The sequence below is a fragment of the Phasianus colchicus genome, chromosome 1 (assembly GCF_987193195.1).
Source record: "Phasianus colchicus chromosome 1, bPhaCol1.hap1.1, whole genome shotgun sequence".
NCBI lineage: Eukaryota > Metazoa > Chordata > Aves > Galliformes > Phasianidae > Phasianus > Phasianus colchicus.
In genome coordinates this window covers 156,794,206-156,807,847 of record NC_143436.1, presented here as the reverse complement: position 1 = coordinate 156,807,847, position 13,642 = coordinate 156,794,206, and the positions used below count along the sequence as shown (strand labels likewise).

At 46.7% G+C, this 13,642-nt stretch overlaps 1 protein-coding gene and 1 long non-coding RNA gene across 8 annotated transcripts in view; one reads left to right on the top strand and one right to left on the bottom strand.

Moving 5' to 3' along the window:
* The window catches only part of KLF12 (KLF transcription factor 12), a 276,242-nt gene extending 272,039 nt beyond the window's left edge, over window positions 1–4,203 (bottom strand). For 2 of the 7 annotated variants that reach the window (XM_090130815.1, XM_031607033.2), the window contains exon 1: window positions 3,984–4,196. The gene's annotated coding sequence lies outside the window, so the exon portion shown is untranslated. Of the gene's footprint in view, window positions 1–3,085; window positions 3,353–3,806; window positions 3,901–3,983 lie in introns of those variants that run through there. The other 5 variants (XM_090130826.1, XM_090130847.1, XM_090130822.1 and 2 more) reach the window with 5 other exon arrangements.
* LOC149920184 (uncharacterized) lies at window positions 3,380–13,214 on the top strand. The gene is made up of 3 exons (XR_016461503.1): window positions 3,380–3,782; window positions 10,176–10,317; window positions 10,688–13,214. It is a non-coding gene; the product is annotated as an uncharacterized LOC149920184 (long non-coding RNA).
* Window positions 13,215–13,642: the final 428 nt, after the last annotated feature.

Here is a 13,642-nt window from a genome sequence, read left to right as displayed (position 1 = left end):
ATCTACTCACTTCTTGGCAAAGCCACATTGATTTTCTCCTTCTGTCTGTCAGTGTTTTGTTTTTAAGGACTCCCTGCCACCAAACAATAAATAGAACTGATTAAAGAACAGTCGTCTGTATTTGCATTATAATTATTGCTTGGGACCGATGAGAAAAGCACAAATTCAAAGTCAACTTCAACCAATCACACCAAACCTCAATGAAGTATGAGAAAGTTCACACCTTTTTGGGCTCCAAATCTAAGCAGACCTACACAGGAAAGGGCTTTCTGCAACAGCACCAGCACAGTTTTATTACAAACCAAAAGAGACCGCACAACTTTCCTCATATAAGTCCAATTCTACCCACTACTGCACTTGGGCTGTGTACACAGTCAGTCTTGTCAGTGCTCTAGTCAACTTTGCCTACAGAGCTGTATGCCCTGATAGAAACTATCCCAGCAAAACATAACCTGCAAATATAAATCTTGTTGCTCATTCATTTGCATGTTTAGGACTGGCTTAAAAACAATCCATTTAGCAGATACAGGTCTGTCTGAAGTTCAAGAGAATCAGTTTACATACAGCTTTTGACTGACAAACACTGTTAAAGTATCTTCAGTGCTACACCATACATGCTATAAAATTGAAATGCTTTTATTTCATTAAAAAAATAACCTTTTCACTGCATAGGGAACGTCATCACTTCATGCTTTCATATTTGCACTTTGAAGACGTAAATATTTGTCTTAAGGCACAGCTATATCCTGCACAACAATAAAGGAAAAGCTGCACTTTGACTGCTTAATACTTTTCTTAACTCTCACATTGAACCATCATGCCTCTTCCTATGTTTTCTTCATAGCTGAGGAAAGTGAGCATGCTTGCATACGCAGCTCCTCCTCTTTCAAAGGCGCACAGCTGCAGCTGTAGTAAACAACCACTAGTCAAGAGCTGAGAAGGTCAAAGTCTCAACTGCTGCATCCATCTCAGCTTTTCCAAAATTGAAATTTCCAGTTCAAGAAATTATTTTTTCTGTCTGTTTCTCTTTGTATTTAAGTCCAGAAAGTGCCTCCATCCTTGGAGACATTCAAGGCCAGGCTGGATGTGGCTCTGGGCAGCCTAGTCTAGTGGTTGGCAACCCTGCACATAGTAGGAGGGTTGAAACTATATGGTCACTGTCATCCTTTTCAATCCAGGACATTCCATGATTCTATGAAAAGGCAAATCACAACTATGTCCCAACACAATAAATCAAGACAACTCTTCAGAAACCAAAAATGAAAAACTTAAAAAAAAAAAAAAAAAAAGAGTATTCCCCCAGCATTATTAGTATGAGATGGTGAATAAGGCATTTATATATTCAACCTGAGTGGAACAAAGACCCGGTCAAAACCAACCTTGTACTGAGCTAATCTGTTACCCAGCACAAAGAATGTTCAAGTCTTTGGAAAACGAGCAAGGAGTTGGCCATCCCAAAGAGCTCAGAGATGATGCAGCAGCTTCAAAGATGAAGGCTGCAACACCACAGCACTGGGAAGGTGGAGTCAGCAGGTGCTGCTTACAGAGCAATTAGGCACAGCACACACCCTCCCTTTAGTTGATAAAACTCTCTGGGTGGGTAGATGCGTATCCAAAACCTCAACAGCAGGATGCCTTTCTAAGTGCTAAAACGCACACACTGAATTTCACAGGGTTTCAGCAACACGTAAGCGTGGGAAAGTGTACCTCAAGCAAGGTCTCTTACCTGGAAGAGACTTCTTGCCCAAATAGTGTGGTCTGTATTTCTACTTAATTACAGGGGGGGTTCAGCTACGCACTGCATAGGTCTGCAAAACTCAAGAACAGAGGGACTATTCCTACTACTGCGGTCCTACCACTGAGCTTTGCAGCCTAAGCCCTCTCCACGGCACAAGAGCTGGTTTGATGCTGCAGTACCTAAATCTCACTTCAGAAGTGAAGCTCAGTTTGCACACACTCAGATCTGGCTAATCCCAAAAGGCAGAGGGCTCCATGGTTATTAGCCAGTCCTGCAATCACCTTAGAAGTTTATTTTTAAAAGTTGCTACAAATTTTCTTCTGGCCTCCCTTAGGCTCTCAGATGCCTTTTCAGCAAAGGCTTTTTTCAAGAGGAACAACGGGTAGGCAGCCTGGAAATACTACTACAAGTAAGTACTGCTAAAGGAAAAGAATAAAATAGAAATTAAAACAAAAACCACCCTCATCTCCCTTTCCCGTTCTTCACACATGTGACACCACTTCATTAGCAGCAGCAGCAACCAAAGAGCACCTCCCAAATCCCCAACTCCCTCCAGCACACAACGCAATCATTCCTCAAATGCCCCGCAGCGCTTCTCCCTGCAGCCAAGCACTGGCGGATGGCAGGGAAAAGATGATTTCTTCCACAGCCCCCTTTAAATGCTACGTACTGCTCCACGAATTGAGAAGCTAAAAGAAGGGGGGGAAAAAAAAAGCAAAAAACGGACCACCTCGTCCTCTGGCTACCCCCACCGCCTGGTTCCAGAGATACGGGGGGGCGGGGTGCGAGAGCAGCCCGGGCACTGCGGCCGGCGGCACGGTGATGTCATCCGCCAGGCTCAGCCCGGGGACCCGCAGCGGCCGCCACCGACCGACGGAGCCGGAGACGGTCGGAGCGGGGGGGCCGCGGCGTTCCGCTCGCAGCGCGGCCCGGGGCTCTCCCGTACCTCCCGGTGGGCGACACGGCGGCTTCCAGGCAGTGTTCGCGAGTTGATTACGTCCCGTTAGAAAGGTATTTCCGGGCACCCCCGCAGGAATACCGCGCAGGAGCCCGGCGGCGCGGTGCGCGCAGCCTGACATCATGCACAGAGCGCTGCCCGCGCCCCCCCCGCCCCGATCCCGCACGGAGCGCTCCGCCGCTCCCGCACGTTACGGAGTTGGAGCTCCAGAAAATGGAGCCCAGTGCCCGCGCTACAGAGCGGCCCTGGGAAGTTGCCGCGGTCGCTACCTGCCGGGGCTGGGCAGGATGGAGACAAATGGGAAAAAAATGAAGAGAATACCGTTTGTCGTACGACGGTGGGGGGAAAAAAAAAAAAAAAAGCAAAAAAAAAGCGGTTTACTTACTTACCCGGGGGATCGGAGGGGGGGGCTGCCGAAGGCTGACATAAGCCACGGTGGGGGGAGCGAACTTATCCCCGGCACCTCGCACGGACCGAGGCGCACTGAGCCCGGTAGGCGCACACACATCTGCTCCGATTCACAGCGCTGACAGCCGCCGGTTCAGCCCCGAGCAGAGCGGGTGCCACGGCCGCGCGAAGGGCGTGCGGAAGGCAGCGCACCTCCGCCGCACGGCTCTCCCGGGCCGGGCCGGGCACAGCCACGGGTACGCGGCGCCCCGCGCACACAACGGCAACGCAAACGGCTGACAGCGCGGCGCGGACGCACTCCGGAGGGATGAGGGATGTAGGCGGACGGGGTCGCACCGCCGCTCCCCCCGCGCTCTCGGCCGGGCGGGGGAAGCGCCCGGACCCCGCGGCCGCCCCGGACGGAGGTCAGCGGGCGGGGAGGGGAGACGCAAACGGCCCCGCGCTGCCCCTCGGCAGCCCCCTGCAGCGGCCTCAGCGGGAAAGTTGGGGAAAGTTCGGGCGCGCGGACCCCCGGCCCGGCCGCAGCCCCGGCCCCGCGCAGAGCCCCCTCTCTCCCTCCCTTCTGCTTTCTGTCGGGTTGTTTCGTTGTTTTTTTTTTTTTTCTTAATTATTTCACTTCATCTCGGCGCTGGCCGGGACAGCCGAAAGCCAAATAACGCCGACGTTACGTTTATTCCGGTAAGAAACGGAACGGGCACAGACCTGAGCGGAGCCGCAGAGCCGGAGCGCCGCTTCCTCCCCCCGGCGCGGTGTCCCCGCGCTGCCCGGCCCGGCCCCCTCCGCCGGGGCAGCGCCCCCCGCCCGCCCGCAGGCTCGCCGCCGTCCCCAGAAAATGAATGGGGGCACCCCGGGGAAGCGCGGCGCTCGCCGCCGACTTACCCGCGTCACATGATGAGCCGCGGGCAGGGTGGGCCGGGGGTGGAGGCTCCCGGCGCCGCCTCAGCCGCGCCCGCGCCACAACACCGCGCAACGCCGCGGCCGAGCCCCGCGCGGGGCAGCCGAGCCGCTCCGCTCCGCTCAGACAAAGGCGCCGCGCCGGTCCCCTCTCGCCTCGGCGGGCGCCGGTGTCCTCGCTGGCACGCCGAGCGCCCCCACCGGCCGCCGGGCGGGGAGGGAGGAGAGGGAGGGGCCGCGCCTCCGCCCCGCAGCCGCCCCGGGGCTCGGTGCGCCGCCCGCCCCCGGGGTGGAGACGGGAACGCCCGGCCCGGGGGAGGGGCCGCCGGCGGGGCCCGGGCTGGGGGCCGCGCAGGGCGCGGCGGGCGTCGTGGGGACGGGGGCGCCGAGGGGATGCCCGGGGAGGGAGCCTCGCGAGGCGGTGGGGGAGGAGAGGGGCGCGGGGCGCCGTGGGGAGCCCGGCCGTGGGCGGTGGTCCTTCCTCGCCTCCCGCAGGGTGGCCGCCGGGCCGGGGCGGGGCGGACCCGAGGAGGGAATGGTGGGCGGGGGCCCCGTCCTTGGGGTGGGAGCGCGGGCGGTCACCTGGCGGGGGTGGGGGCCGAGCTGTGCCGACCTTCCTTTGTAATTTTTTTCTTAAATAAACATACTGCAGCTTTTGAGAACTCTGTGAGGGCTGGTTGTCGATTTGTTTGGGATTTTTTTGTTGTTGGATTTTTTTTTTTTCTGTTTGCAGGGAGGTGGGTGTGTAGGGTCACGCCTCTGCAAACCGAGAACTTCCTTTATGGGAAGGTTTTCAGACGCAGGGACTGGGGGTACCGTAGTACGGGGCTCTCGTGGCAGCGCGGAGATGGAGGCAGTCCGGCAGCCTGGAATTAGCGAGAGTCGTTATTGCATGGCTGCGCTGAAGGCGTTACTTTAAAGCACTTAGGAAACAAAAACGCGAATCTTGGGATTTGGTGTCTAAACTTTGAGAAGTAAATGCCTATTTCGTCTCCAGGTCGCTCCAAAAGTAATGCCTCCCATTTATTTCCACAGAAACTCAACCAGTACAAAGAGCACAGCAACACTGTTAGATGAATTCTCAGCTACTAAACACTGTTTTTCAATAGTAACAACCATTACCTGTGCATTTTCGCCACCGATGAAGAAGATGCCGTGCCCTCCACAAGTGTAGGTGACCCACTGTCACTGCTGGAACTGCTGAGCCACACCACCTCACAGTGCTTGCATCCACTGTTTGGTCTCTATCAGTGTTCAGTAAGCATCAATGAATGTCAATGGGCACCATGTTTTCTGCATGGCAGAATTCAATTACACGCTTTTGCTTGTATGCACTTCCATGTAAGATGCCACGTTGTCAGACTGCCCCTCTGCTGCCATCTGTCACGCGGCAACAGCGTGTAATGGAATACTGTCAGGAAGGTTCAACCTTTACCACCATACCGCCAACATGTGAAGCTGTGGGCCAACATAATGAAATGGGAGGCATTACTATTGGAGTGGCCCTCGTGCATGTTTATACAGCGAGATATTTTGGTGGAAGCGTGCTGGCCCACGTGTATGTGGTGCCCGAACCCTGCAGCCGGCCCCTTGGTCTTTGCTCAGTGCAGAGCCGCTGTGGCTGTTCCCTGCCTTCTCCCTCAGGCTCCTGTTGCTTGAGGGAGGAACAACAGGGCTGGTGTGCCCATAGTCTGTGACCAGCTCTGGCTTGGTGATGATCAGGAGGCCTTCAGCATAAGGAGGCAGGGAAGCCTCCTCAGGTCCTGCTGCCACGCTGGTCCCTGGCCTGCACTCGAGTCAGAGAGTGTAGAAAGCAGAACGTTTGTGATAAGGCCTCAGCGCCTGTCCTCCTCACATTCAAATCCCAGTCTGTAACCTCTCGGGCCTTCATAGCAATCGTTTAGTGAGTAAAGCACAACAGGAATCACTCTGTGGCTGTGAGGTTGGCCTGCCACGCAACCATGTTCGTAACAGCCCGTAGGGTGTGCGTATTTACACAGAGAGCTGGGCCGAGCCCAGGTAAATAACTACTGCTGAATGCTGTGACTTTCAGTACATGAAAACGAATGCTTGCTGTTCTAACCAGTAGTTACGCAGGGAGCCTGAGGAACCAGAACCAGCATCTCTTCCTTTAACCTGAAGTACATCCATGCACAGCTTGGTGTGTTCTGCCCTTACTATGAATGGCACTCGGCCTCCTCTGGGCGTGAGTGTTCTGGGTAAAGCAAGCTTCTTGCTCTTCGTCCCGGTGTGTTATCTCACAAGGTTAAAAAAGGCAGAATAGCAAATAAGAAATGCTAAATCAGACAGAAACAGAAGTCCACCTCGTGCTGTATATAAATATGTCTCTGTGAGCCATAAAGGAGATTAGGTGTGATTTGCTATTATTTTGTCTCTGGTGTAATCTTTTCCTTTGGAGAAGAGGGAGCGCGGAGTTAAAATACAGTCTAATGACCTAAACAGCAGATTTATTGTTACTTCACACATAGTGCCAGCTCCAAAAACTCACTAGAGATTAGGAATGTGATTCCTTCCTTTACAGAAGATTTAACCCAAGTCAAAAGTTAACACTGTAGCACCATGTTTTAAAAGATAAAACCTGCAATCCTGGAAGAAGTAGGCTACTTCAAAACTCCACTGGAAATGTTACCTGGGTAAATTTATAGGTTATATTCAGATTTATCAATAAAAACGCAAGTATTAGCACTTGGAATGGGGAGCAACGATTTCCTAGCCTTGAGCATTCTGCAGAGAAAAACTAGGTTTTACCTACAGAGGTTAAAGGATTAATGAATACTTGGCACATGAAAAATGAATAGCGGTAGCAGGAAGAAGATTGCATGTAGACGGTGTGATAAGGCGCGTAGCAGGGAAACATCACGTTGCACATGTCGCTGTGCTCTGAGAGGCAGATGAAGCTCATTTCCATTCAATCCCAGATAAAATATTTAAAAACGTCAATATATATTTTATCACACTTAAGAAATATTTTATTCATTTATCTAATATATCTAAGGAAATCGTCTAGAAGAGGGGCTGGTGATAGAAGGGTATTCTCTGTGAGCTTCACTGTGTGCTATGCTGGCTGTTTACATGGTCTGCTGCCTGCTATTACCCATATGCATGAATTTGAGGGCCAGTATCTAAAGCTAAAGTGTGTGGCTACACTCATAGGAGAAATGTGTTACATGATTATATATCAATAGATTGATATAGAAACAGGGATATTACGCATTAGTATTTGATATATAACACAGATTTATAGAGAAATGTAGTTCTCAATCACATACTTTTATGGAAAAGCTGTCCTACTAAATCACCGTCTTGGCTCGCTCCGCATACCTGAACCCTCTGTTTCCATTCTTGTGCAGCTTAACAAAGCTGAGCTTACACCATCTATTTGGAAGTGTTCTGACTTTAATTTTTAACATAGAAGTGCTTTGAAGGCATGTAGTATTTCCACAAATTTCTCATTTCTCTTTTTTGTCTTTTTTTTCCTCAGAAGAATTTTAATTGTCTATTAATCAATGGGACTTATTTGGATACCTTTTTTTTTTTTTCAGAAACAAGAATCATAAATTTGGAAACAGCATCTTTTTTTTTTTTTTTTTTTTTTTTTAGATGTCTTGCCATATTCGATTCTAAAAATAGAAAAAATCAGCTGGTGGAACATTTTTGGTTATTTGCTTTTTTGCAGACCCCACAGTTGTGTAGATGAGGTTTTTTTCCATTATCCTTTTCCAGGTCTGCCATGTTGCAAACCAGTACTACACGCTTGCTGTTATTCACTCTTACAACCCCAAATGGTTATTTTCAATCTTCCTGTAGATTTTTTTCCTTTAATGGAGCTTTCTAAATCTAATCAAAAGCAAAGTCCTTTAAAATTTCCATGTCCTGTTCCTCATCCTCTCTTCTCTCCTAGATCTGTTCTCTATGGATACAGATTTCTTCACCATTTTTCCCCAGTAGCCGTTTATTTGCATTTCATTTTAGATTCTAATCCAGCAAAAAGTCAAGAAAATAATATTCTTGAACGCAGTTTAGCAACTTTTATATTTAACTTTGTCTTGGTTCCTGGTTGTTGTTTTTGTTTGTTTGTTTGTTTGTTGTTTTTGTTTTTGCTTTATTTTAATAATAATAATGAATCAATCATCTTCCAATGGGGAATGGCATCACCAGCAGAGAGCACACTGGAACCTCAGAACAAAAGAAAACAGAAAATCAATAGCATATTTTAACAATGCAAGCCTGAAGTAAATAAAGATGCATCTGAAATAAATCAGTAACGTGCTGAGGTTTGAACTATTTTGTCATTTAAATTAACTCCAGTTATAAAAATACGTATATTTTTAAGTTACCTATTGCTTATTCCATTTCAGCTTGTATTTAATTTTCTAATTCAAATATCAAGTAAAGTTAAAAGGAAAAGAACTCAACCTTATTACCCAAACCAAAAACTAAGTGCTTTTTTATTTGTGATGCATGGCTAGGAAAAAAAAAAAAAAGCGGTAACAAATTACATGATATATTTTAGAAGACAGATTGTGTTCATTTACTGAACTTGGGGGAACCTTTGGGTTGACAGATAATCAATTCAAATACCTGCAGCTGAGGGATTGTGTTGCTAATTCCTTTCACAAGCCTTCCCTTTTGAATAAAGGCACGTGAATGTTTTTTGCTGAGGAACTGACCACATCAGCAGATACAGCCTTTCTGATAAGGTTGCTGTCTTGCCATCCACCCTGTGATCTTCTGCCAAGTACATCCTCCGTTCCTTGTACACCCACATTGGTTTTAGGCTTAATGTGAATAAATTGTGCTTGCCCCTTTTCCTAAGAGCCGTGATAAAGCCTTAGACTGCAAATTCTTTGGAGTGAGGACTTCAGCTTCTGTTTCTTTCAATCTAGTTATAAAGCATGCCAATATGTATGGCACTGTGCTGCCAAGCACTGGGGTATTTTAGTCAGCTTCTAGGTGGCCACTAACCAAAGTGGTCTAGCTGAAACACAGAAGTACAAGTGACAATATGACCATATTTCACACGGCTCACTGAAAACATCAACAGTGGTATTCCTCAGGTATGAAAATCAGAGCTTTGTAGTATAGATATCAGTGTTTTCCTGTACTTTGTACAAGCCAGTTGTTCATTCTTGGACTGACAATTAGGAAGTTGTTTCCTTCAGCCCAGTCTCCTGAGTAAGCCTGAACACATGGGTCAGGGCCTAAATGGCAACCTTAGTGTACACAATATAGCCTCTCTTATATAATGAAGGGTATAATGGAGAATGGTTCAGCATCGGTACGGAACAGAAAAAATTATAATCTAATATAATAAGAATATGTTTTTCTCTGGGGACAGAGATCAAAATATTCAATTTGCCAGATTTAGATTAGCAATGTTGCCAAGGTACATATTCTAGGAAAGTGGGGCTGCATAGTGTTAGTGCTCCCTTGATCTGAAAGCTGTGTGCCCTTTATATAACCTTGGATTGCAATTGTGCACTTTTTCTTTTTTTTAAGTTGATGTCTTTCAGCAGGAGCCATTGAAGGGTTGTGATCTTATTTAAGAGAATAGCTCCAGAATCACAGGAGGGACAGTTTCTTATTTAGTGTAATCTGACACTGGCAAAAATTAATAGGGAGAAAGAAATCATCAATGAACACATTCTGTGAAAGAAAATTCGTGTTCTTTCAGCTCTCCAGTGTTTGGTTAATATTTCTGTAAGGAAATAAAAATGGAGAAAAGCACTCCCTGGCTGTGGAGAGCATATCAGTTCAAAGCCTAGGGATGGAACGGGTGGCTTTGGATTTTCCTTTCAAAACTATGTCAGCTGAATTTATGGACTTAAGATCACTCTGAGAAATCTTCTTACATCATTTTAAGCTTTGTATTTGATTCCATTGTCTGAGCTCAGTATATTGAATTATGTGTTATTTGGTTGTTCAGGAGACAACAAAAAATGATGGATCTCTTAAGCAGTGCTTTATAGAGAGGTGTATTGAATTCTTATATCAACACCAAAGTGACTACATCTCTTCTGGTAGGACAGCAACTTGTCGTGGGACCATCTTCTCTTGTAGCTCACTCTGTGCTGTGTTCTCTGTGGTTCCTGGTCATGTTGCACCCTACTGTTTCTCTGCAAAAGTGCTCATTTGTGATTTGTTCCCTTTGTGCAGGTTTCACAAGCTGCAGAGGAAGTCCTGCACAGGGAGACGCAGAAGGGCAGTTTCAGAGTGCAAAGAAATGCTGCATAAGTGCTTGGGGTTTGTTCATGGTACTGACAAGGGTTCTGCAGACAGAACGCATTCAGCTAGTTAGGTATGGCTTCAAACTCTTTGATTCTGTACTTTGTCGGCAGCTGAAACACCTGGGATGTCTTCTTTGCTCATATTATCTTAACAATCTTCTACGCTTTTCTTGTCAGATGTTGGGTATAGCAAATATTTTCAGGAACCACAGGACACCGTAGGTTTGGTTCCAGTTGTTTTTAATTCAGCAAAGTTCTTTGTTTTCTGTGGAGGTATTAAATAAATTACAAGAGAAATCCCTGAGCAAATAAGCACTTACATGCTTTTTCTTTCCTCAGACAGCATTTTTCCTTTCCTCTCCTTTATCATCTTCCATCCTGTGCTACACTTTCTTGTATAACTGAGACATTCACACTGCTAACTTTTGTTTTGATTTCTAGGCCTCACAGCTGGGCTGTTCTAGTACCAGCCTCTCTTGGATTCTGATGAGATTTGCACTGCCTCGAGACTAGAAGAGATCTGGAATCAGAATGGAATTGGGACACAGACAAAATGTTTCTTTTCAACACTTCTATTATTTCATGACTTGGGCTTGAAAGGCCCACTCTTGTACCTGGGCATAATGAACACACAGTAGTGCTTTCTGGATTAAAAGTTGCATAAGAAGCTTCATCTGGACTCACTTGTACACATCACATTTCAAATGAGTAAATTTCTTTGGGGGAATGTGTTGTAATTTTTAAAAAAGGTATTTCAGAGATTATTAACCATAGTTGTGCCACTGGGTATCAATCAATCTAACAGCTAAAATACCCAATCATTGTGTTGTAGCAATTGCTTACTTAACGTTTTGGCTTGTTTGTGTAACTTTTTTTTTTTTTTTAACTAAGAGAATGAATTCCTTTGACTGACTGCAAGCTCAGAAAATACCAGTTATCAATTCTCTTCCTAATGACAACTGATGACATGATTTTTACAAACGGTTGAGCACTTGGCAAATGCGAGCCATAGAAATCGAATGAGCTGAAAGAAACTCCAGCCTGCCCCATTGTCATGACTGAGCTGACAGATGGGAAAAAGAGAAGGAGGTTGTGATACTATCCCAGAAGCCCAGAGGCACAGCGTGAAGTGACTGCTGAAGTGCCTTGAAAGATCCCAAATGAGGGAAGAGCAGATTTTCCTGGAGCAGACATCAACTATACTTTATTTCAGAGGTTGCCCTTTCTAACACAGCCCCCCAGACGGGCCCACCAGATTCTCAGCAGTGGAGGTAAAACTGAATTTCCAGGAAAGAAGGCGGAACTGGAGCCAGGCTGCTGCTGGGAGAGCAGGAGGGCAGGGGTGCCAGTGCAGCTGCCTCAAGCAGGTGGTCCAAATGCCAGCATCTGCTGCACCGTCACCTGCCTGGGCACCAGCAGCGCGGCCAGGCTGCTGTGCTGCCCAGTGTGCTGCTGCAAGCAGCTGCCCTCCCTGCCTGCGCCTCATCAGCGGGGAAAATCCCCCGGTATGTAGAAAAGCCTCTAAGCCCCAGTGTAAGAATTCAGAAATTGCCAGTGACAGTCTGTTGCAATCAGACCGCTAGGCCTTGCCTTTCCTTACCTATTCTTCCCTCCTCTCAGTGCGTCTAATGTGTATCCTTTGGTTTTGTAAAAAGCGACTTGAGAAGTTAAAAGTACCAAACCTCAGTAGCTTCACCCATATGTGCTGCGCGCCTCAGGCTAGACAGCACATATTGGTAGCCAGACTGAGAAGAACATTTACCACGTTACCTCTTAAAAACTCACTTTATTTTTCTTGTTGAGCTGGCTCCCATCCAATGTGACACTCCAGCATAAGCCATGCAGTGACAGCAACAGCCTCCATGGAAACACACCGGAGCATGAGGCCAGCTTGGGGTAGAGAGAAAAGGCAGCTTCGTCCTTTTTCTTAGTCTGCTGCATTTCCTTTTGAACACACTCTCTTTTTTTTTTCTTTCTTTCTTTCTTTTTTTTTTTTTTTAAAGCATATTAGCAATGCCCCTCCTCTGCCAATGTTTTTTGTCTGTCTTTTGTAACAATGCAAAATTATGCTCATCCTCAGCAACCTGGAGCTGATTGCAGCACACCTTATAGTCCCAGCATCGCACACCTCTACTCTTCTTTATTCACTCCAACCAAGTGCTGGAACCAGGAGGGGACCCTGCCTGTGCGACCAAGATGATGTGAAGAAATGCAGACTCCAGTGGGAGGTTTGAAAGTGCATTGCTGAGCTAGAGACCCTTGTGTTTTGAAGGTGTTGCAGACTCAGTGTTTCTTCTCATCCATAAAGAAGCAGAAAGCAGCAAAGGAAGGCTGTATCTCAAAAATTTCTGCACCATCTTTCAGAATTGAATGTACTGCCATTTCACTCAAGAACCAGTTGACCAAGGAAAAAGTCGGTGAAGGGAAGAAATTAAGCAGGTTGCTCTCCCAGTAGTGTAACTGAGGAGACTTCGATGGTCAGGGTGCTGTGAGGAGGAAGCTTCCAGCTACTACCTTCATCATCCTCATTTCTTTAATCATGCCTGCCTCTCCTTCAGACTAAGAACTTGTCCCTGCATCTAATAGCATTATTCAACTTTGCATAACACTATTTTGATAGAATTGATTATGTGATTTTTCCCTTAATATTTCTCTGAAATTCTTTTTTTATTTTTTTCCCCAGGCTGTCATGAAGTAGATCTCTCACCCTGAATATTCACTCTTCAATATAGGTGGTGAACAAGACAGTTATTTGGCACTGCTTCAAATGCTTCAGCATTTCATGGGCTAAAACCCAGCAAAATCTGCAAGCCTACAGGCTAGCTGCTACTGTGCTTAACTTACAGACATGTGGCTTTACATTTACAAACTACACGCAAGCACTGATCTTCCCCACATAACTCATAGGCTCCTACTACCGAATTCATAACATGCAGTGTGAAATATCAATTCTGTATATATCATGGGGAGAATTAGGTGCCTCAGATTCACAACAGCCAGAGTGCTGAGCAGGAGGCCTCTTAAACTAACCAAGAAGAATGACAGAAAACAGATATACAGTAGCATTTCCTTCATCTCAAGACTTAAAGTGCCTAAGCGTGGGCTGCAAGCAAACAGCTTTACAGGATTGGAATTCACAGGCTGGTACTATGTCCCCAAGATGAGCACCTTAGCCATCATTCCCAAGGGCAGCTCACATTCTTTAAATGTGGTGTGTCAGTACCCTAACAACGATAAATGTGTGGCATGTAATATAGTGTGTATTAAGCATGTGTTAAAGTATAATACTTTAATATATTTTAGAAATAATATTAGACAGCAGGCACTTACTTGATATATACCCTAATTTTCTTATCTCCCCGCACAGTTTCCTATATTGGATACACTTGCTTGACA